At 38.7% G+C, this 23222-nt stretch overlaps 1 protein-coding gene across 7 annotated transcripts in view; it reads right to left on the bottom strand.

Moving 5' to 3' along the window:
* The window catches only part of npas2 (neuronal PAS domain protein 2), a 42875-nt gene extending 24231 nt beyond the window's left edge, over nt 1-18644 (bottom strand). For 5 of the 7 annotated variants that reach the window (XM_027273672.1, XM_027273673.1, XM_027273675.1 and 2 more), the window contains exon 1: nt 18248-18353. The gene's annotated coding sequence lies outside the window, so the exon portion shown is untranslated. Of the gene's footprint in view, nt 1-1287; nt 2649-18247; nt 18354-18526 lie in introns of those variants that run through there. The other 2 variants (XM_027273671.1, XM_010749883.3) reach the window with 2 other exon arrangements.
* Between the last annotated feature and the right edge of the window lie 4578 nt (nt 18645-23222).

The raw sequence follows: 23222 nt of genomic DNA on the forward strand, positions 1-23222 counted from the left end.
GTGGGAACCTGGAAAGAAAATATAATGACTGTAAAACACGCAAGAGTTCAACATGGTGGTCTCTGATTGTACACTAATGGAAACACAGTTATTATATTCCATTTGCACCATATTCTGTGAATAGAGCTCATTAAACTTGACACACTGGACCTTTAAGAGCTGCTGATCATTATGATGAAAGGACTTTTTCCACTAGGTTTATTGTGCTTGTGCATCGCATCAAAAATACTGTTTATATTCCAGCCGGAGAGCTGCTCCTGTGCTGATGGATGAATTTAAACTACTGCTAATCCAGAGAGTCTTGTGGGTAGTGACTGCTGCTGTCTGCTGCTTGCGTAAAGGTTTACCCCAGACCAGACCATCTCCACCTGCATCTGGTTTTGAGCTGCAAGCTGTCAGGTAAACATTAACTGGGTCCTGGACAGGCTTTAGCTTTGAGTCAATCTGTGAAGGTTTGTTTTAACGTGTATCTGGGTTTTGTGCAGAAGTAGTCAGCTTTATTCCACCATAATATAGCTGCTATGATTAAACTAATGATCTGATGATAGATGACAAACATTTGGCATCTATGTGATCACAAATAGGCAAGTAACATGTTAAAACAGTAGGTTAATCTCAGTGGAGTGATAAGAAAACAGGAAGCGCGTGTACTGGATACACACCTACAAATGAAAACCAATGGGAGGTCCAATAAGTGCACTCAATGACCCTTTTTATTCCAGCGTGGTAAATAACTAATTCTGTCTTCATAACAGAGTCAAACAGACACCTAAAATAAAAGCTCCTTGAGAAGCAGAAAAGGAGCTGGTGAACTCCGGCAGACTTAAATCCAACCAGGTTAGGTAACATCAACCTGACCTGAGGTCTGCTCACTAATGATTTCATCTCTTTCCACCTCCTCACATCCCCTCATGACATTTAACATTTTGCTATCTGACGTTTTGAAGGAGGTGTTTTGCCATGAAATGTCATCAGCTGGACAGAAATGGGTTATTTCAACCTTCCTTCTGAAACCAGGGCACTGGGGGAAACATGTAAGCAGCATTCAAGAGCGCTACGTCTATTAAAAGAGGCGTTGCAAATGTATAAATAAAACCCTTAAAGCTGAGGTTTTGGTGTTAAATATGAAGTAGGTCTTTAAAAAATGAGGGGCTAAACATGCGGTCGATCACCTCTTGTTGTGAACTTTGACGCTATGTAGAGTGTTGGCAGCGATTTGTCAACATTTTTATGCGCCTAGATTATATATATATATATATTTTTTTTTTTTTTTTTTTTTTTACATACCTTGACAGCGGGTTTCCAGCAGAAATAAACATCCACGCGTAACTTTAATCCAGTCATTTTTTTTTAACTACAGCATAGCAGCTGAGCTCAAACTAGGAGGCAGCGATGAAAGCGTTAAATTGCATAACAACGCCTTAAGTTAATAACGTGCAGTTGTTATTAATCACCCGTTTTTTTGTGCAGCTTCTGACAGTCCTTTTAAATCACTACAAACACAAACTCCCCCCTTATTTGTGCTGTTTCCTTTTTTTTTTTTTTTTTTTCTTTAGTTGCGGGGCTGTGTCCGTCTATTTTCCAGGCACTGTACTCCACATCCTCCGCTGGCGGTGCCTTGTAAACAGGGACCGAGTGGCTGAGAGAAAAGTAGGTCAGCTGGTAGCTCAATACTCGGCGGCAGCAGCAGCATAAGCAGGCGGCTGTGCAACACAAGCGAAAGAAACCTGTAGTGGCTGAGAGGAGGAGGAGGAGGAGGAGGTGGAGGAGTAGGAGGAGGAGAGCAGATTGTAATCTTTAACACGTGCTCAATGCATAATAGCACCTCGGTTTAATGCCAATTTGAGTCGTGACAGGGAGAATGATTTATGATTGATGTGTGATTGGGGATGTGGAGCCTCATTTATCCAGCATTAAGTGACAATGTGTACATGTAGAGGAGGTGAGTCTCTCCTTTAGGATGACACTTGAAGCTGTAAGCAAAACAAGAAGCTGCAGGCAGATTTTGTTTTTCCCTTCAAGTGCTTCCCCACTTCCTATGTTTGTTAGATTTTTTTTTTTTTACTACTTCCCGGTTGCCTTTTCCCTTCAGCTGAAGTGGGTCAGCAGTCTGCATGACTAATTTCAAGGGCTCTCACAATGGACCAGGCGCCACATGTTTTGCTTCTTTCACATGGCAACATACTCAAGATTATCCAGGTGGACAGAAAGTGAACGTTTAAAGACTGACAGATCTGTTTCAGAAACTTTAGACTCCAAAACAACCCTATCAGTGTTTGATTGTCATAACCACCCGGATGTTAATCATTCCATAGTTAATCTAATTGTGCAGTCTCCACAGAGTCTGCAGACAGGTCCTGTATTTGATTAACACACTTATGTTTTGAGTGGCTCTAGAGAGGAAACAACTACTGCTGATTATAGCCTCAATTTAGCTCTAATGACTGATTTTCAATAGGTAAACAACGGATGTTAAAAGTTATTTTGATAACAAACGCAGATTAAAGAATAAAATCTGTACAGAGGCTGTTGTAATCTCTAAAATAGGCACTTTCACACCGGTTGACACCAGTAAGCTGCTGTGTAATGTCTGTTCAGAAACAAATAGTATTTGAACTTTGTTAAAGGTCCAGTGTGTATGATTTAGTGGCACCTAGCGGTGAAGTTGCAGATTGCAACCAACTGAATACTCTCTCACGCCTCACCTTATCTCCTTCAAAGCATGTAGGAAAAACTGTGGCTGCAAAATTCACATAAAAAATTTAATTTCTAGATTAGTGTTTGTTTTTTTTGTCTGTTGCAGGCTACCGTGGAAGAGGACCCATTCTCACTGTAGATATAAAGGGCTCATTTTAAGAACGAAAGCACAATTATTCTTATTTTCAGGTAATTATACACTAAAGAAAACATACTAATAAAAATATTGTATTCCCTCCAATAAATCTTACACACTGGACCTTTAATATTACATAAAAATCACATTTTTAAAAAGGAAATAAACTTTGATTTGTATCAGCTAGCTTCTATTTTTAACTACCTTTTCCATTCTCTTATTTTTTTTTGTAAATATTACAGTAGAACAACACTAAGCATCTCTGTGAGGTTAAACGCTATATATACAATAACAAAGCTAACATGGTGGTGATTACAATTCATCCTGAAGGCAACATCAGTGTCTGCAGTGCAACTTCAAGACCAGATGTTTCCCTCAAAAGCGCAAATGTGAATCTCAAGGTGGTGCACAAGCATTCAGATTCTCTGGGGACAATTAATGTCAAATGCTCTTTTGAGTCCATGCATGCATTCACACTGTCAATTTTATCATAATGCAGTGTACTGTGAGTGTGTTTAAAAAAGCGTTAAAATGTTATGGATCATGTTGCGATCATCGTTTATGGTACGTGCACAACAGCAGTACCCACATTAAGACAACACTACTATGCTAAAATTAGAGCACCACAACAGGAAGTACACAGTGTACTACACTGAATTTCTGAACTGGAATGTGGACTGTGCACCAGTTTGACTACCAGAAAGCTGCTTTCTTAAAGAAATTTAAACCTAAACCTTGTTAAAAAAATATATTTACATGTTAAAAATCATCAGCCACTTCCAGTTGACACTGCTTATTCTCACTCTGTTCGGCCGTAAATCACAGTTCTCTCTGCTGGATAGACTCCAAGTATCTTACCACAAACATTTTGTTTGTACAATACCATAATATCAGCACATATCAGATAACATACGCCAAAACTGATATGTATATAGGCAGATATCAGCCAGGTATATAAACATATCCGTCTGGCAATCCCGTCTATTAACAGTTGTTCAGATATTTCAGTCTGGATCAAAGTGATGGGCAGACTGTCAGACCGACTTTACAATCTGCAGAATCACTCCCCACACTGGGAGGGGGGTGATCAGTCCAGAGAAGAAACAGCAGGATGGTGATGGATAACATCCTCTAGTAGCATTTTCCTGATTTCCACACTTCATCAGCTTCACAGCAACCACACTTCCTTGCTCTGACTCACATGTGACTCAACTAACCAATCAGAACGAGGACTTAGACTGAGGTAAATGTGATGAAGTAGAACTGTTTTAAAGATGCAGATGTAAAGATTTAATAATAAATATGTAACATAAATAGTTAACTGTGTAACCATTGTACAGTATATATGTTTTTAGTAAATTAAGCTTTACATCTTCTCTCAAATATATGAATTAATTTCATTTCTGCATCACTGTACATGTTACCACTCTCATGACACTGATCCACCAGGACATGAGCTGATGAACTGTTTGTCATGCTAATCACACTAAAGGTTTTTTTTCTCCTCTGGCATGTATTGATTTATTGATGTCTGACCAACTTCTGTCAGGGTCTTTGATTGGAGACAAGACTTCAGCACTTTGTGTTTCAATATTGTAGTTCCTACTTCACTGCCGCCGTGTCTTATATAATCTCACACCACCCTTTCCTTTTAATAATGGACGTCTCTCTTGCGGTCTTGTGATCAAGGTCAGTGGTCATGTGAGTGAAGAGTACAGAGCACATGAGAATCGACTGCTTTGACAAGTCGGTCTGTGACCTCAGAAAATCTTAAGTGAATGTTCCCAATTAGACAAGTGGAGCTTGTCGTAATGAAGTGTTGGCCTGTAAGTCGAGCTGCCTCTTTGAACATTTTGTGCAAATCATTTTAAAGGAGCAATTTGTGCCCAGAATCAAAGTTTGTGAATGTTTAAACATTCAAAAAACGATTTGAAAAGGTTGTGACTATATGTTGCACAGATTAACTGTAAACAATCTTAAACAGTGTCGTTGCATTGAGAGCGGGAGGAGGTGAAATGCTGCCCCCTATTTTTTGGAGCATGTGGCCAGGTCCTTTTTAAGATGTATGCCCTTCAAGCATATAAAATAAAATTAAATCAAAAACAAGTTGTAAGAGTAGTATAACTCAAGTATGTGTTTAATAGCTTTTTCCAAAGAAGAAATGCTCTGTGGGTATTTCATTTAGAAGTCAAGGCCAACCAAATGCCATCCTTTTTATTGCCCTTTATTCCATATTTTATGATTACAATTTTTCTCACGACCTTAACAAGCTTGAGACAGAGTTGTAGCAAAGCTACATTTGTGGACTAGTCTCCTCAATGGCGATCAGGATGTTATGAGCAACATTTTCCCACGACTGATTCAGACTGCAGCTGTTGTAGTATCCAGATTTTGATGACTGATCCGGCTTAAATGTGGTACCAGTATGATGCCATTCTAACCAGCCTGCGAGACAGCCAGTCTCTCTGGTCCTCCACAGACTTATAGCTCCGTCATCAACTGAATAACTGCATCATTTTGCGCTCTTTCATTCTCTAGCGACTCCTTTCCTCACTGTGGCTGCTGAGTTTGAGGCATAATTTGTGGAGTACACCCAGACCTGCACTCAATACACATGAAATGATGCCTGATTAAGTAAGGTGTCTGCTGAACATCCATCAACCTAAATATGCTTCTTTAATAGAAAAAAAGTAAACTAATTATGTTGAGGCTTATGAACAAAATAACACCAGGGGCCACCACTAAGGTCGCCCCACTACATCGGCCACATTCAGTTCCCAACGTTGGCACGCGAAGTATGTGAACTGGTTGTTCCAGTTACTGTCATGTCCAGAAGACAAGAGATGGATAGCAGAAACAGTGCTGTTAGGTGGGGCTGGGGCTGCACAAAGCAATATTTTCTTCAGTATCCATGGTTAACTTATGTGTTGCAGCACACATCAGCGCAGCCAACCACTAGTAAACACATAGTGACCACCAACTGGCCTGAAAAATCCACAAGTACAACACAACAGGAATGATGAACTATTGTTACTGAACCCTCCCAGAAACGTTGAAATCAGTGAAAATCAAACATTAATTATACAGTTGGGGTGACTCAACCCAAACAAAGATACAAAGACGGCATTGTGTAAAATAAGACTGGAAACAAAACTATTCCAATTAAACACCTGCAACAGTGTTGCTGCCCGGGTGAGTACACAAAGAGCATGAAACAACTGCCCATGCATGTGTAAGTGAGTCTGCAACTAGTGTCTTTTCCTACTGTCAGCAGCAACCCTAAATAACTATGAGAATAAAAAATGAGTACAGTAGGACTTAAATATTCTCAAACTCTAGAAGAGAAAAAACTCTTGTACATATTGTACCATTGCAGAGGAGGTGAAATGCTGGATTGTTATGTTGAGTATGTGAGCATGCTGACATTAGCATATAGTTCACAGTTTTAGGGTTAAAGTTAATATTGTTACATAAACATCTCACCTAAGGTGCTTAAACTCTAACATGATATCTTTCTATAACAATTAATCCTCTTGACACCAGTAGGATTGTAAAATGTTGCTGCAGCTCTCTATGAACTCTCACAAATGAAGATTTTTCCTATTCAATCAACAAACAGCTCTATTATGAAGAGTACGGTCTAAACCTGCTCTTTATGGGAAGGGTCCTGTACTTGGTACTGTATACTGTAAATAAAACTGAATTGAATTCAATTGAATTCAGTTCAATTCAATTGAATCTCAAAAACAGCTACATGAGTGTTGACATCTTACAGCATGTAGCATTGGGTTTACACAAGTACCAGGTGGAAACCCGGGGAAAAAAACACATAGATATCTACGCAGTGATGTCTGTTTCCAGTTTGACAACTTAACTTATTGATGAAAAGATACACTGGAAATGATTTTAAAATGACAGGCACTCCCAGGTCTAAAAGGTTAAAGCAAGAACAGCTGCCACGTATTACTGTTCTAATTAAAGGATGTTCGTCTTCTCAGTCATATGGTAGCTTACACATTGTATAAACCAGAGTGATGATATTGAATCCTTCTGATCTAAATTGTTGCTCTATCAGTGAACAAAAAGTGTGAGACATCTAAGATTCATAAAGATCTCCCACATTTCAATGTATTATTCACCATCCGCCTACGTAGAGATTAGTTCCACTGTTTTATGTAGGTCATGTTATTGGATAATGAGATGACATTTAGTGCTCATAAGCAGGCCTCACTACATAATAAATATACATACATATTCCCTGTAGCTACATCTGTGATACTGGTATTGGTGATGTCATCCAGGCTGAAGCACTGACTGTCATTAATTAGACTGTGGCACTGCTGTTCGCTCTGTGTTCCCATGGTAACAATGTGTGGTGTCTACTTTCCCCATAACCAAGGCAGCTATGTCCTTAAAGCCACTGGTTTCCATTTTCTTCAGGTTGAGAAGGTTTTTCATACACACATACTGCAGATACACATTTATTAGAATATTGATAAAGTGGAAGGTGACCTTTCTCATCTCTGATTCCTTATTATGACAACCTAAAGCTTCTCAACACACGATATGATTTAGTGTTGCAGTTTTAAAAATTTTCTGTGTTTCTTTTAATCATAAATAATATGTAAATAATGTTTGAAATGACATTAATAAAAGAAAAAACCCTAAGACATGAAATGCTACAGGTAGGGTCTGAATGGAGGAGTAAGTACTGTAATTCACAGCTGGTGAGGCTGTTATTATTTTAGATAATCTGCAATAATATACACACAATAAAACCCTAAAGTCATCTGAAAAGACTCCCGAGAGAGCTCGAGAAAGGTAAGAGCCTCACATCAGCAGCAACTGAAGAAAATCATCCTACTACAGACAGATTTTTACGTAACCGTTCTTCAGTCCATTCTCACTGTTGGCTGGGTTGAAGTTACACAATGTTCAGGTCAAGAACATTTTGCACAGTGTAATTCAGTATAGATGGGGCAGTACTGGCTACAACTACAGACCTTACCTAACACACACCCAAGCGAGGACACTGGAAAAAAGAATGGCAGAAAAGGACTATTTGGGACATTCTCGCCCATAACAGCATTTTCTTCCATCGAGTACCCAATGGAAAAAGGCATCGGTGAAGAAATCATCATGCCCCACCTCGGCAGTGCTTTCCCACGAGCGTTGTCCGTCTCAACCAAACAGCAGCTTCACACTAATCCTCGCCCGGGCAACAGCTGAACCCTTGCACTCCCTACTCTACCCGCTGGACAATCCTGTCAAAGGAAAGAACACGTGTCCTTTTCCACATGCGCTTCATAACTGCACCTAAATGACGTGAATGATGTACTTGAATCATACTTTTTGTGCCAAACTTGTTCATTTGAAATTAAATCATTTTTCCAACTTAGTTCATGTCTCATTTATGGTCTGATAAACATAAAATTCATCAAATTCAGTGCCCATAAGCACGCATAAGGACAGTCTGTTTGAATTTTCATTATGAAAGGATAAAAATCAAATCATTTATGTAACTATTGTCTTAGAAAATATATTTTTCTTTGTTTTTAGCAGCTTTACCAGAGCCTGGTAGTAGGCACACAGCTGTTTGTTGGGCACTCTCTCGGAGTGGTAACGCCCAACAAGGCAAAGTGCTACCCTTTGCAGGGCACACCCCTCAAAACTGCCAGACAGTGATCTTTCAAAGTGGACCAGCAAAAAATAACGCTGTACATGAACATTTAAAACAAACTACGATCTCATTAGAAGGCTGTGTAATGTGTTTGCCGTAAAGTTCCCGTTTGTATGCCAGAATCAAACATAGATGTCGAATCTGTGACATCACCCACAGGTTTCTGAAGAGCCATTAAGCTCAGAGTATGTTGGCAGTCCTGCATCTGCTGCCTTCCAGCTAATCTAAAAATGGACAAAGGCATGGACAGACCTGAGGCGGGCTAAATGACACCTGGGTGCTCAAACAAGCCACCTGTTACGGCACCCGGTTGTCATGAACGGAAAAATTAGCTATAGTGCTTTTTGTACCAGGCTGTAAACATGTTTATTTCTGCTATGAAGTTAAGACATTTTAACATAAGGGCTTATTGACTCATTCTGTAGAAAGCGTCAACTGGATATTCGAGCAATTGCAGTATTTAGCACTTGGTGATTCATTCCACAGCCACAGAGGCTGCCGCTTGGTACTTTACTACTCTCTCAAGCACTTAAATGAAATGTGGCCATGCAAAACTACCAGCTTCAAGCAAGGCTAAAAGGCTGAGAAACCAAAGCACTCCTAGGACAAAACTCTGGAAAAGGTAACACAGGTAAAGCCAGCATATCGCAAGTGTGCAAACAGTATTTTTGCTTGAAATGCCCGTTCCTAGTAGAGAAGTGCAGGAAATTAGCATAATAGGTCCCCTTTTAGTGAGCAGTAGCTCAATCCTGTTCAGCCCTATCTGTAGGTTTCTTTCACATATTCTGTGTTTATTTTTTGTGCTTAAATACAACATTTGTCAGTGACTTTGGTGATATATTTGGTGATACAAAGTGCCTTGTAATTACACGTTCACCACGCAGCGCAGGCTCACTGTGGGTGGCCACAAACCCTTTCATTCTATAATACAAACATCCTTTCACCAGGTAGATCTACTCTCAAATTTTCCTCATAATTATATTCTTTCAACAATTCGAAATGAATCACCAAATTATTCCAGGCCTGTTGTCTGCTGCTGCTGCTCAGGAAAAAGATGCAATTACCTAAGGCAGTGTGTGAGCAAATATGTGGGTCACGATTCTAGGGCATGGGTGGAAAGGGCAGTGCAGCTCTTTCTTTGTGCCAGTGTCTCGAGCTCAGATCATAGGTCTAGCTTTGATTAAATTCCTGGCTTAGGAAGGGTACTGATTCTTTCAGCATATGAGCTGATAATCAGAACAATATCATCCACGAATGTTTATAAAATCACAACCAGACACTCTTTTTACGCACAGACTCTGAACTGAAGTAGCCTTTCACAAGCAGTCCATGGAAAAAATTACCTTATGTCTCCATTCCTATCTATTGCTATTTCATTTTCCCTGTTACGAAACACTGCCGTTCATGTTTCCAAAGTGTCCTTGTGAAAGCACATAAATCTCTCGTTAGATACAGGTTTCAATGCAGAGCAGTTTGTAATAAGAAGCATTCATCTCTTTCTGGAAACAGGTAAACAAACAGCTGAATATTAAATTACTCTAATGTTTAATCCACAGAAACCAAAAGTGCAGGCCTATAGATATTTATCATTCCCAAATTGACAGCTATGCTTGTCATTTTTCATAAATTTTTAAGGTAATCAACATTTTAGTTGAGCCACGGGACACAAAATCAGCTGTATGTGGCATATTTTGTCACCTGAGGGCCTGTTAACAGGGGGAAAAAAGAGTTATGAGTCACATATAATCACAATAGATGCCTGACTATGAAAGTGGGTTAATAACATCTACATTTTTAATGATAAGGCCGGATCATTACTGGTCTGGGAAAAAAAAAACAATCACACTCGGTTTATGCCTCATGTCTGATTAAAGTAGAGTGAAATGCAGCTAATTTAGATGCTTAAAAAGACAACAATCTCTGTGAGTGTGCACGTTATTCAGGATAACAGCTCGCACTAACAGGGCAAGCAGATTTGGTGTTGAGAGTGTATAAATCATGCGTCACTGTGATAATCATTCGTGAGTTATTCACCCTACTCAGTCCTTGAGCAAATACCATTTATCACTTCCAGCACTGTAAAACACCCTGACCTCTGACCCTGTTCTGTGGACAGAGGAACAGAACTAAGCAAGATATTTCCAAAAAAGTATTACGGAAAAATAACCCAAACATCGTGATAGAAGCTTAATATAAATGACAGAAATGTCCAGGCACAGGTTGTACAATCATTAGAGGTTATAATTCAGGTTTTTCTTGATTATTTCAGGACCCAGCCTGAAAATAAACCCAAGCTCTGACATCTGATAATCAGTTTTGGCCTCTTGACATCACAGATTGCAGATGACCTACTGAACCTCAAAAGAAACGAGTAATCTATCTCGGAGTGCTCTTTTCATTTTTCATCATCCGACCTGACTCAGGTTGTTTACGTTCTTCTTGCTTGTATGTATTTGAACTCCAACAAAACAAAACCACATTGTAATGCACATGCAGCCAACACCCTGTGCTAAAGATGTGAATCACATCTATTTCGCATACACTCAGGGGCCACACGTATTGTGAAACTGAAATACAAAGTGTGGCCACACCCGTTTCTTAAAAGTGTCCCTTTTGAAAAGGTTGAAAAGCTCGACCTGTTTATGAATCAGCTTTATGAAACAGAAAGAAATGACTGTGCAGCAGTGGAGCACTCAGATAGTAGGTGAATTAAACTGATTTATAGATGAGATCTTAAAAGCCACTCAGAAAATTTCAGGTCACATCTAGTTGAGATCCTAGTGTAGTACTGCAGTACTCTCATTTCATCCCACAAATAAAACGAGAGAACACAGTAAATGTCTTACAGCCAGAAGAAGGGATTTTTTTCTCTTCAAAAGGCAGCTAAATGTCTTAATCATGCACTGGTGGATCTGAGCCTGAAGCTACTGAGGACAATGACTGTGTGCTCTGGAGCAAGAGATCAGCGGCAGCAGCAAGGACGATGACGTCTGTAGAGGCAGTTATATAACCAGAGCTGAACATTTTGTCTGTCATAGTTACAAGGTTAAGGAGGGTGACATGAATACCAGTCATAGTCTCTGGAGTCATGTGCAACATACTGAAGTTCCCCCGGACAAATCGTGCCTCAGGTTCATCAAGTTCAACGTCAGTATGCCGGAAATTAGTGTCTGTGTTTGATGTTAATACTCAGCATTAGTCTTGGGACTTTTAAAAAGGCACATATGTTCTTACTGGAGATTCATCAACTATTCAAAAAATGTTTAACAAAGGCACATCAAGCATTTCAAAACGTTCAAACTACAGTAAGGATGATGGAGCATGTTGTGAAGTAAGATGTTATTTGCTTTGGTTTGACTCAACAAAGGTGATCAACATTTCTTATCCACAGAGTGTCGTCTCCTTTGTACTGTAACTGCTCCGGTGTCACAGTTTTAACATAGCATACAGGTGGATGTAAAAAAAATAACATAATAAATATTGACAGAAACCAATTTTTTCTTACAGTTTATTAGCATTATAAACCATTTACAGCCCCCTTCCAGTCATATGTTTTTCTTATGATTACTTCACTTGTCTGAGCTTCACTGTGCAGAATAATGCTAACCTTAAAGGTCCAGTGTGTCAGATTTAGGAGGCTTTATTTAGAGAAAATGGAAGATATAGAAATATATATAATATTCATAACTATGTTTTCATTAGTGTATAATCATTAGGCTGTGAGAAACATTATGTTTTCGTTACCTCAGAATGAACCTTTTAGATCTACAGATGCTGTGGGTCCTCTTTAACGGAGTCCACCATGTTGAACTGATATGTTTCTACAGTAACCCAGAAAGGACAAACTAAACACTGGTGTTTTGTTCAAACCTGGAAATTTAGAGACTAGCATTCTTGTCATGGGACACCTTGAAAGAGATGACCAAATATCCTGGAAATAATCCATGTTGTCCTGGATAATTTTAATTGTATTTTAGTCTGTCACTCAGATCGCCTGTATAAACCAAGGTTTGTGTTTTGTTTGAGAGTGAGGCGAGGCGATTACAATCAGCAACTACACCAACAGATGCCGCTAAATACTACTGGACCTTTAAATGTGAGTTAAAGACAGGTATGATTTATTATGAATATGTTAATTGAGAATAGACTTTTCAGTGTAGCAATAGTGTCTGTGTCTTGTGCCTAAAATTTTAAATTAAAAGCATTTGCATGTCTTTAGATATCATTTTTAGAATTTAAAAAAACTACCATATAACTTTGTATTCCTATATAAGCCAAATTACGTTGTGCACTGTATTACGCCTCAGATCAGCTATTTGGACCAGAGTTACAGCAGCACAACCAGAAAAACACAAGCACAGGCCATCTTTGAAATCTTTAGTTTGATTTCAGTCTGATATCATAATTTTATGACCCAAACAGCTGTGACTGATATTGATTGTTTGAAAGCTTGAGGGTTTTTCTGCTGACCCTGTCCACACCAGCTCTGCTTCTGGATCCTTGTCTGCTTCTCCAAACTGGGGGCACACTGACCACCGTCATTTGTAGGAAACATGGACGAGCCCTTTAAACAGCCCCACTTGAAACAATCCTTTTAAGAATTGAATATTTCTATTTCATTTCAAGAGGTACATAGAGCATTCCTTCTCTAACTCAACCAGTCACGGTAGATGGCTGCCCACCATGAGCTGGGTTCTGCTATAGGTTTTTCTTTGCCACCATGGCCAAGTGCTTGCTCATGGTGGGAACTGTTGGGTCAGAAAATAATATTATAAAGATTACACTAAAAAGATGACTTCCATTATGATTTGTCTGTGTAATAAGTGTAAAGTGGAATTGTTCACCCACTCATCAAGGTTCTCATTATAAATCCAAATGTAGCACAATAAGAGTTGTGAAAGCATCAAACATACTGGGATAATACAAATGTTTTGTTCTGTGGGGTGGCCTTTATATTGTTATAAATGGTTCTACTTTAAAGTAAATTGCTGCTAGTTTTGCATCGGTGAAATGGGCCCTGCAAATGGTATTAAACTGTATGAGACCATTGATTAATAAATCAATAAAAACTAAAATGAAAAAAGGGTTTATTCATACAGATCAGACAAAACAAGCAACATGAAGATGTCTCCTTGGTTCAAGGAAATTCTAAACAGCATTTTCACTATTTTCTGACATTTTTAGACTAAACTAATAATAAAAAAAGCAAAGATGAATTGATATTGTTAGTTGCAGCCCTTCAACCTTTAATCACACACAAAGATTCTCAAAGTTCAACTGTAATGAAAGCCTTGGACTCACAGTATATGAGTATATGTCAGTAGTTTTTTCAGCGTATTTAACCTCACTATTACTCTTCTAGTACAAAATCTTACCACTGCATCATTGGTTTGAGTCTATTGAAGGGGCCAGTGTCAAGTGCCTTGGGTAAATAACGTTTCCACTGGTGCACTCAGCCCTCTGTAGCACATGCAGATGTTAATAAACCAGATACAAGTCTGGTCAGGACTTCCTGTATGAAACAGGGTCACAGATTTATAATAGAATTTTCTATTACATTTTTCTTCAGTCATCAAATTGTCTGTGTGTTTTGATGTGGGTGTTTCTTTTTTTAATTTGTGGTACTGTAATTTTGGATGTCAGGATTTTATTGTCTAGTTTTATGTTGTATGTCTTGTGTTTTGTCTTTTAACATGTTGTTGTAAATGAGTGTTTTCACTTTGACATGTTATCCCTCGGATTTCTTTATGAATTACCACAGGGTTGTGCAGCGGTGTGTGGGTTGTGACGGGGGTTGCGATGGGAGTGTGTCTGTTTGTGCTGAACGTAACCGCTGTGAAACAATCAGGAAATAACTTTTTATTTGGCTGATTAACCGTTTTATTGATGCCAGTAGTCACTCACTCTCATTCACTGTCTATGTCTCTTTATCACTGCTCTCTTACTCTCTCTCTCTCTCTCTCTCTCTCTCAAAAAATCATCTGCATGCAGATAACTTTTTTTCTACTTTCTAATAAAAAGTTAAATCGTCCTCAGGTTGCACTTCAGCCAACGCGCTCTGCCTCTTTTGCTCTCCACACAGACTGCTATAACCCGAGCCCACTCAGACGATAGCTGATGAATACTACTCAGTAGTACAGAAACCAGAACGCTTCCAATGCCAAAATCTTGGTCCCTTGTCTAAAGATTCTGCATTCATATGCAGATATCTGTTTCTAGAGGTCAGTTTACATATTAGCCTATACTAAACTAACCTGCAGTTGAACTTTTTAGAAAAACAAAACTGTTTATCTTTTACTTTCTGCCTTTAGCCACATGCAAAGTAACTTTTTTTCTTCAGTATCCTCCAACTGTCCCAAACATACTACGTACACTACGTATCTATATATCTGTCTATATCTGACCTATAATGTATTTACATCTAGCTGTTTATTCTGTATATAATATCAACCAATTTAATTACTTGTAGTTACACCCACACTATAAAATTACTGTCAGTATTGTTTGCACTGTACATATGTTAGCCTAATTAACACACACTCTATAATAGCTGTAATTACAGTTATAATTGCAATAGCAAATGTTGCTGCTGCTGCTGCACAAGCTATATATATATCTTAGTGTATTCATTTCACTCTGTTCATACTGTATCTTGTTAACATATATATGCACTGTTATTTATATATCCCTTTACATATGTACATCACTCTGCACTTTACAGCTTTTTGCATTATAAATACATATATACATATATAATATATACATACACAATAGAATAGAATAGAATAGAATACACTGTTGCCCATAAACTTGTAAAAATGTTGTTTTGTATTCATTAAAGTCTATCTTATCTTATCCAATTAATTTCATAATTGTCCCAGACCTTGATTTTTCTGAGTCTCAGGTTCTATTTTTGCTTTTAATTCTTATTTCTAAAAGAAAAAGGAAATGTCAATATTAATAAAACATGACCATAACCACACACTAATGGATAAGACCACTGATTTTAAAGTTAAGTAGGGCTTAGTCATTTGCAACCCTCTGACATTAGACAACCTGTTGTCAGATTTCTCTGCATTTCATGTGTGTTTGAGATGAATCAACATAGGTTGTACATTCAACAACAGTCATTCTATGTGGAGGGCCGCTCTGTTTTCTTAAAGAGACAGAAGGTAGGAATGATCCCTCTCGCTGTTGCACAGACCTACACCATTTGTGCATGCCCAGTCACACTAAGCAGCTCTAGCAACATTCAGACTAGTGTTCAGTTTAAGCTTGCAGGACATGGCCCAGTAACCTACTTTCCCCACAACATGCTCTGTAACATCAGAGACGAGGATGTGTGTCATCAGTTAACTAACCTTCAACACCGAAATAGTTTGAAGGAAAGAGACGCAAAGAAAGACAGATATGGAGCTGCTAAAGAAAAAACAGAGTACTAATGATCATAGTTATGTCTCAGAAAAGAAAATCTCTTTCTCAGTTTACTCTTAAAGGTGAAAAAAAAAAAGATAACTGAGGCACGACGAAGAGATGAGGGTAGAAGTAGATACCAGTGAGGGTGGGGCAAGCTAATTATGAGAATATCCATAATTACGAAATGCTGAGTCATAGTAGGCTAATAATAATAATCATCATAATTTAAACAATGATTACAACAACTACAACAATAATTACAATTGCTGAGTGGCACTAGAACAATGCCTTGGGTTTCCCCACTTCCCCACCCTCAAACCAGATACCCTCAAACCATTCTTCAGAGTTTCTAGGTTAACTCCATGACCCACAGTTACCGCACAGTTGTGGCATGCTTACTCTGCATAACAGATGTAATGACGACACTGGTAATACAGTGTGACCACATAAGAGATTGTGAACTTCTAGACCTGACTGTGAGTTGATTGATTGCTTTTTTTTATTGGTTGCGTGAGTTTATTTATGGCATTGAGACAATTTATTAATACAAAATTGCAGCAGAGACTGACAATAGGTTTGGTGTATCGTCCATCCTTATTTTGTACCCCTTAATAATCCATCCATGAAGTGATTGAGATAGCTGTCAGCAGGAGGCAGCCAGAGACAGGACCTTAAAGGGATGGTTTGACTATTTTAAAGGGGGGTTGTATTAAGTACTTATCTATTAGACTATTAATCACAGTATTACCTATATCTGCTGTGGACAGAGTCAGCAGAAAAAACATATTTTAGCCACATAAAAAAGACCCACCTCAAAAAAACGGATATCAGACTATATCAAGAATATTTTCACTGCTTTACGTTGCCGTCATGCAGCCTTTTTCCTCTGCACTAACATTGCGCTCTGTATTTTGACATAGATGAACTGTTTGGGTCAGAAAGTTCAGTTTCAAAGGCAGTGCATGCTCATGTCTTTCTGTAGGAATACATTAGTTCTACCTCTGTACTATCTGCATCTCCTACTGCACTGAAAAGTCCATTCTCAGTGTATGTGCACTGGAGGTTTCCCTATCAAACCTATCGTTGTACATGCACATCTTGATTTAAAGGTCTAGTTTCTAGAATTTAGTGGCATCCAGTGATGTAGTTGCTGGTTGCAGCCGACTCACCTCACCCTAAAGGGCCAGTGTTAAGTGTATGTAGGATTAAGTGGCATCTAGCGACTATCTAGCCCACAATGTAAAGTCAGATTGTTGGATTTCATGACAAAAAAAATTAGCTGAAGGAACATGGCATGAGTCACAACGCTGGCCCAAATGTTTAGCAGCATGAGCACATGGTGCAGTGAACACCCCAGTTCATTCAGTCATGGAACAGCCCATCCTGTCCCACTCAGCTGTCAGCACACATCCTCATCACTATTCATGCTGGGCCAACCTCAGCACTGACGTAGCAAGATGGCTCAAGCCTCAACATGAGTCTACACGGATAAAGATGCAGAATTAATCATTTGACAACTGAACGCTGAAATGACTTACAAGAGCCTAACAATATTTTCTGCATCAGATCTGTCAGGCATCTTTAATCACATAATCCAGCGCCTCACTGAATGTTTACATACACCTCTGCATTGCCCTTTCAGATTACACACAGTCACTTTTAGGCTTATATTTCATTTTCCTCCACTCATACTGTTTAAATTTTCCAGGTGCAGCAATGAGCCTGTGCTGGTTTCCAGGTAGCCATGTCAACACACACAAAAACTTCATTAGTTATATAGCTGAACAGCACTTCATTCACTAACTTTGGCTAGTATGATACAGTTAATCAATATCACAAAAATAGTTAACAGTCATTTAAACTTTCTCCATATTAACTTGTACAGCAAAGCCTTGAAGACAGAAAAAGAGGGTAACTTTAACACAACTTATTTTGTTTTATTTAATTTGTATACACTTCTTATAACATTTACGCCACAGTCGTTTAGACTTTTATTTGATTTTATATTAAATTAGAGCTTATAACTTAAACTGATGACAGGTACAGTCATTTCCGTCGTATTAGCTAGTGTTTAAATAAATAATTAAATATGTTTTTGTCTATTTTTGTACAGAAAATTAAGCTATGTGATTGCCTTGAAGACAGAGAAGAGGGTAACTTTAACACACGTTACATATAATATATATATTTTATCTTATTTTATTTTATTTTTTATTTTATTTTAACCGTTGGTCAACTGTTCGCTTTGCTACATTTTAAACAACCGTAACGGTTAGACGTTACGGACCGAACCGTTAACCGTTAAGCTGTAAACTTACCGTATTCTGTAGAATAAAGCTCAGACGAGTCCAATCGGAAATATATGGAGGAGGAAAAAAAAACCCGTCTGTCCTATATTCCCAAAAAAAAAAAAAAAAAAAAAAACCCGTCTGTCCTATTTTCCCAAAAAAAAAAAAAAGAAAAAAAAAGAAAAAGTTGCCCAGAGACAGAAACAGCACCGCCGACTCTTGAGATGACGAACGCCGGTGTGTTGTTGGTGTTACAGCCCCGTTGAGGTGGTGGTGGTGGTGGTGGTGAGATCCGGATCCAACACTCACCTCACACTTCACATTAAGCCCGCAGATCGCACCGTGTCCTCCGGTCCACACACACTCACACAGACGGAGGCTGAATGAAGACTTTTCTGCAGCCAGAGAGCGTCCACACTCAGAGTCCCGCCCACTGGACTATATACTGAATAAAGTTATGTCAGCATGGTGTGTGCGTGTGTGTGTGTGTGTGGAGCTTTAAATACACTTTAAATAACCAGTACACGCAGGATATTTAATGGACTGATATTATGTATCAACAGGTTATAATAATCACAATGCTCCATTCATGTACAGTACACCGATTTGCTGTGATTTGCCGTGACTCATGCTCTGAGTCATTGCCTTCAGAGGCAATTATAGCAGAGTCCCACATGCTGGTCTACGTGGACTTGTGCCGATCCGGTTGTGTAAACGCACAAAAGACAAATGCATTGCATGACATGCACCAGATTCACGTCGTCCGACTAATCAGCACACACGCTGGAGCGCCACCCTTAGGTCAATCAGTGCAATGCAGCAGAGGAATAAGTGGTCAGACCCTCAACTTAATTATATTACGTGCTCAAAATTTACTATGGAGAGAGAGTGGAGGGTTGTGAGTTCGATCCCCGGACCTGCAGGATAAATCTGGGCGAAGCAATAGCAGCACATGCCCCTCCTTCGTTACAGTAACTGGCCATATGTCCATCCCCCAATGTCAGCTGGGATCCAGACCCCCGCAACTTCAGATAAATGGATTATTATATTACTAGATTGTTAATACGAAAAGGACTTTATAGGTCTCATATTTTACATTTTCCCAGTTTTTTATCTGAGGTGTTTGTATAATTTTACATTTGCTCCTTTATACGTCTCCTTGGAGCTCAAGCAAGAACCACTGACAGCATAAAGAATAGAAGGTGTATCCGTGTTTTGAAGCTCAAAATCTCAAAAATGGCTCAAAAATGTTGGATGTTCTGCCTCTTCCACCTCCTGGCAGAATCTGAATATCGCCATAGATGTGGGACATTGGCAGACCTGTGGCAGGTGCTCGAACAAGCCATTTATAATGACACCCACTTGTCAATCAAAGCAGGTACTCTGTTAATTATGCATAACTTTGAACTTTGAACTTTGAATGAACAAAGACCAAAACTGTTTCTTGTACCAGGCTGTAAACATGTTTATTTCTGCTGTGAAGTTGGATATTTTAACATGGGGGCTTATGGATATTGGCTTGTTCTGTAGCCAGCCTAAAGTGGATGTTTAAGGACGTTTGTCTCATTAATAATTAATGAGACTATTTTCTAAGTGGATTCTAATGGATTGTACCCTACATGACGAGTCGTGGGTCAAGGTGGGCCATGATAGAGGGTAATGACTGTATACTTGTGACATCACAAGCTTACAAAGTCCAGACGTCTTGTTTAAAGGCACAGTTTTTGAATATGAGCTGTGCCATTTCTACTTTAACAGTATTTATAAAGCACCCAGACCTTTATATGATGGATATATTTGGTAGTTTAATGTGTAATTATGCCTCATATTATATTATAAACAAAATAAATAACCTGTAAAATGTAAAATTAATGTAAAAATGTCATATATCTTCTGATATATAATGCATGTAATGTGGCATAAAATGGTTATATTGAAGCAAATTAAGTAAAACGAAGCACAAAGCTTTCAGTGACGAGATACCTCATTCCATGAGGTAACATGCTGTTATATATTGAACAAGAATTGAAAGAGCAGAGCCAATCTCACACATCTCTCAGGATGAACACTTGTAGATCATTCAGGAAGGGAAAAGCTGCTTCCAATTACCACTTCAAATAAATTGTTCCATACTCCTCAAGCTGAAAGAGTCGTGTCTCACCTTGCGTCTTTGATTTCTCCATAGCTATAGCCAAGTCTTTCAACAGTCAGTCAGAGATGAACGTTTGGCCCTGGTTGTTGATACAGGCTGCATATACTTTATGCTGCAGGAACTCTGACATGCTGTCATTTAAGAGAACAGACTGTGATTTTTGTGGTGAAGTGAAATGTTTTGTTGTGTAAATGAAGCGTTCAAATGAACCATAAGGCTTCTGATTGCTCTTACATGATTGATGAGTGATTTTCCTATCATGTAATCAAAATGTTCTTGTCCTCTATTGACTTCAATATCTGGTAGAGATTAATGTAACATAAGATAAGATAAGATAAGATAAGATAAGATAAGATAAGATAAGATAAGATAAGATAAGATAAGATAAGAGAGACTTCTGACCTCTTGACCGGTTCGTCAAGTCTTTTTCTGTCCCCAGCTTGGCAGACAAGTGGAAGAACACCATTTTAATCCTGTGCTTCCAGGCCTTCTAGGAGGTCTGATGGCTGCACTGAAGTAACAAATTAGAGAGACTCACACCAAAATGCCTCGCACTAATTTGAGTTTGAAATATGAGTGTGTGTGAGTGAGTGTAACTGCAAAAGTAAAGGAAAGCAGCTCTGAGACTGACGATATTGCAGTTGAGTCTACTAGCACATCTGTGGGTTTCAAGCAACAAAACATCTGTGTGACAGACCAAGTTACCATGCAGTCAAGTAACTCCACCACCTCTCTTTAACAGTTTCTGCAGAGACATTTCTGGTACAACAGCTCAGACACAAACGTCAGTTTAAAATATAAAACACTATGATGCCAAATCCTTGTGCTAAATATGGCAGAAAAGATAAAGCATGGCTGCTCCAATTTCATGATACGTTAAGCGTTATCATGGCATCAACACATGCGCACACAAAGTGAACATAATATGCTCCGCCTATGTTGAATGAGTGTGTGCACCATGACTCTTCAAAACCAACAACAGCCAATCTGCCAGTCACGCATTTCCTTTGTGGACCACGGTAATACAAGTTCAAAATAGGTTACAAGAAGATAATTCAGTGTGTCTGGGTTCTTTTTTAATCAAATACGTCACAAAAAAAATCATGAAACATATGAATCATAGGACGTTTACTTTCAGTTTTCCAAATGTGACATCACCTTAGTTGTATGTGGAGACTCAAGATTTCCATGACTGTTTTTTTTTAAGCAAATGAATGCCTACGAAAAACAGCTCATGTAGCTCATTCAGTTGTTTTTACTTGATCTGCCATACTGCAATTTTCAAAGGAACTGCCTCCACTTCACTGCAGTATCACACTGACACAATTCATTTGTGGTATTTTGTTGTCAAAGCTACATCTACTTTGACAGTGTGCAAAAATAAGGTTTGTAGTCTTGTAAAGAAAACGTGACAATATATTCTCTAAAAACAAAAACAGTAAAACTGTTCCTCTTACAGTAAGTGCAGTGTAACATTTTTATTATGAATTAATCATATGTCAAACTACAATCCATGGTATTCAGTTCCCATTATGTCATCATGGCAACGGCTCGCTCTTTCAGAGAACACCTGGTTCCTGTTGTTAAGCGTAGAAATGATTTGTCACTTTACACTATAACCTGCAGCTTTTCTTTGTTAGCACTGAGGTCAAGGAAGCCTCTTCCAAAATGCAACCCACATGCTCTCCTTAGAGTCTCCAAATACTGCCCATGTATCAAACAGGGCTGTACTTTTTGTATAATGTGTGTATAATAGAAATGAAGAGACAAAAGAACTAAACTAAAAACCAAATATCTTCTCCGGTTTTCAGAAAAGTTGGCACATTGGGTAAAATAAAAAATGAAAAAATAGATTTTTAAAAACATTTTCTATGTTTAATTTCACACACATCTTAATATAATGCATGGCATGTGTATGTGAGTTTTTTATTATTAAAAATACACAGCACACCAATATCTAAATATTACATTTATTTAAGTAGGTGGTAGAGCAAATACAAAATACTTGTAGATAGCTGTACTCCAAGCAAGGTATTAAACTTTTACAGGCATAAACTATATTTTGTATTTTAACACATATAACTTGTTTAGACTGGACAGCAAACATGGATGCTCTCCACAAGAAAAGGGCAGAATCGTCTATACTTCCAGAGAAGACTGGGGTCCTTCAACATCTGAAAAAAAAAAAAAAACTGCTGCAGATGTTTTACCAGTCTGTGGGGGCAAGAGTTCTCTTCTACGCTGTGATGTGCTCGGGAGGAAGCAACAAGAAGAGGGATGCAGCTCGATTGGACAGACCGGTGAGGAGGGCTAGCACTGGTGACAGTGGCAGAGAGAAGGACCCTGGACAAACTGCTGTCCAGACTGGGCTACACAAATACACTCAATAACTCTTTCATGTCTCGGACCATAAGACTGTACAGGGTGAAATATGTGTCCTTGTCACTTCTTCTTACCTGCAGGATATTTTCCTCTGCCCCGTTAAAGAGGAAGACAACTCCATGATGAAGAGGAGTAGACTGGTTAGCCAGAGAATGGAGGACTTCCAGCATGACTGCACAGCTCACTGCATCATCACTGGCACCTAAGACAAAGAAAGCAGTGTATCAAAAATACTAAAAAAGCTGCTCAGTTTGGTGTAATGTGAGCTCCGACTTGCCTTTCACATTTGTATCAGGCAACAAAAGCTTGGCTTGGCCTGACATTTACAACACAGAGTGAAGCAACCGTTCGCCCAGATCTCCCAGTTGTCCTGATGCAGTGGTTCAGTTTGGGATTAGGACACATGCAGATGATTTTAAAGACACATACTTCAGAGTAACACACATTCCCAAATGCGTGAGAATGGAAGGG

The sequence above is a fragment of the Larimichthys crocea genome, chromosome XXII (genome assembly GCF_000972845.2).
Source record: "Larimichthys crocea isolate SSNF chromosome XXII, L_crocea_2.0, whole genome shotgun sequence".
NCBI classification, from domain to species: domain Eukaryota; kingdom Metazoa; phylum Chordata; class Actinopteri; family Sciaenidae; genus Larimichthys; species Larimichthys crocea.